Source organism: Macrosteles quadrilineatus, unplaced genomic scaffold (assembly GCF_028750875.1).
Source record: "Macrosteles quadrilineatus isolate MER2022 unplaced genomic scaffold, UCM_ALF_1.0 Scaffold_9__3_contigs__length_116548681, whole genome shotgun sequence".
Classification (NCBI taxonomy): Eukaryota; Metazoa; Arthropoda; class Insecta; order Hemiptera; family Cicadellidae; genus Macrosteles; species Macrosteles quadrilineatus.
In genome coordinates, this window is record NW_026542602.1 from 18276056 (window position 1) to 18278702 (window position 2647).

The window sequence follows — 2647 nt, forward strand, 5'->3', positions numbered from 1 at the left end:
ACTTATATATATATATACGTCCGTAAACGCGATAACTTGAGTAATTTTTGTCCGATTTTGATGAAATTTGGTTTAAAGGTGTAAAGCGGGATAAACTTGAATGAGTTCGCGAACCAGCACGATCGGACCATGGGAACGGGGCTTTACGGGGGGTTTTATGGGGTAAAAATTGGTTTTTCTCACTTTTGACCCTCAAAACACAAAATTTCCCGATTTCTCTTTAGACCTTTTTAAAGAGCTTAAAAAAACAAATAATTTAGTATATAAAAGTATTTTTGTTCGATTATTAGTAACGGAGAAAATTAAAAAAATTGTAAATTTAAAATTCCCATGTTATTCTTATGGAGAATATTGTCATATGTTGTAGTTTACTTGTTTATGGATATATTTTTATCAAACTTGGCAAATTTATTTATTTTGTAATAAGCTATCAATATTTTACTCAAAAACACACTTTATTAGTTTCCTTGTAGCAGCAAACCTAGGTACTCGTTAAACCTAATGTTATTAAAATATATTTAACTGAAAATCAATTCAGACAAATGGGAATTCGCTTAGTCGGCAGGTTTGCTGCGGCGGGGGTATTTTAATTACCTCTTGACACAATAACCGTATGTGCAAAGTATGGTTTCTGAAGCTTGAATAGTTCTTGAGCAATAGATTTATTTGTAAAAAAATAAAAAAATAGTGGCTAGTGGCTAAACAGCATTTCTTTTATTTACTTTCAGAAAATCTTTTTGACCTGTGTTCATGTGAACTTTTTTAAGATTGATTAGTACTATCTGCCGCTGAAGTTTGTGACACCCCTTTATGAACACCCTGTATATATCTATTTCAACCACTGTTTGCCAACCTTCCACATAGTAATTGTTTGAAAATTTAAAAACATTTCTGTCAAAACTGCTTAGTCTTATTTATGAAACCAAAGAAAAAGTATTTGTTAAAAGATTATACGTCTTAAAATATAAGTAAGGATTATCTTGTGTTTTTTATTATAAGAGCTAGATGCAACATAACCATAAACAATAAAATGTGAACGGCAATATAACAATAATAAATCAACGCAATTACCAGGCAGTAATTATAATTACTGTAAGATAACTGTTAATATAAGGTTTTAAATACACAGTATTAATAATGCACAATAATACTATATATGTTATGTTTGCAATCGTAAAACATGTTCCAAAAATATTATTGATTACGCTTACAATTTATTCAAAAACTATTTTGACATGTTTAAATAAGCCAAATACAGTTTTTAAATTCATGAGTTCAAGGTACGAAATGATATACTACTCAATCATTTTTTGTACATTTTTTAGTAGCTTTTGATCAAACTTTCTCTTATAAAGTTTTCAAAGTTCCAACTTTGAAAACCTGATTGGATCTGTTTTGTAAGTAGAAAGCTCTTTGTTCTCAAGTTTCTCTTCACTAAGTCATCTTTAATCAGCTTGGCATATTCAGTATTAATTTATTAATCTATTTCTGAATCTTCCAACGATAATTAAAAGCATATGCGCTTCCTAAACCAAATTTGTTGACAGTAAATATAAGTAATTAATTGCCAATTTAAAAGCTAGTAAACAAACTCAAGACTTTATGGGAGATATACTTTATGACTCTCTAAATCAATAGCAATTTTATATTTACGTATTTGACTTTTAACAAACAAGAGGGGTTGGTTAGTTAGTCTATGTTATTAAGCGTATTGTTTGGAAATTTATTTTTCATTTATCGAATAAATCTGTAGTTGATATTTTGGTCGATCAGTGTATTTTCCACTTTTTATTACTGTGTATTTGTTGTACCGTACTTATCTTTTTACTGTGTATAGAATTACATTTCATTCCTATTCCGATGGTTAAGCTTTACGTAGTTGTAGAAAAAAATGAATTTAGAGTCAGAATGCCTATTGTCAATTAAAGTACTGGTTCCTATCAAATCAAAATATACTTTGTTCATTTTATGCACTTGCACATTACATTGGGTCAATAATTTCTATATTATTGTTACAAATTTAACCAATAACTATAGTATTAAAAACAATAACAAGAATATAAACAACAACATTTAAAATACAATGTAATTAAATACAATCATATAGTATTCAGATAATTACTTCAAAAGAGTAAATAAGAGTCCTTTAAAAAAATCTTTAATTGTCTTTTAAATTTAGTTCTGTTTTCCTCTTCCTTTATTTTGTGTGCGAAAATATTATTATTGTACAAGAAAAATGGATTTTTAAATTCTAATTTTGGCTTTTGTATATATAAATGTCTACTGTTGTCTGCTATTGATGTCATAAGTTGTTTTAGGTCTTAATGTTTTCATTGTCGGTCATAATGGTATAAAAAATGTGTTTCCCAACAACTGTCCGATACATCAATTTTCTAGAACCCAAACTAAATAGCATCGTAGGTCATACAGTACCAACAAACTTTCAACAATAACAAAAACTAATTAAACACGATTCCATTGTATGAGTAGTTCATTAATCTCTGTTCTACTAGAACATCAAAATTGGCCGCAGCCGTCGATTTGTATGTGGTGACTACCCAAGTATTTAAAAGTCAATGGTGTAACCATCAGGTGCTTTTGCACATGTGTTTACTGAGTAATTAGACATTATTTTACAGAATGTACT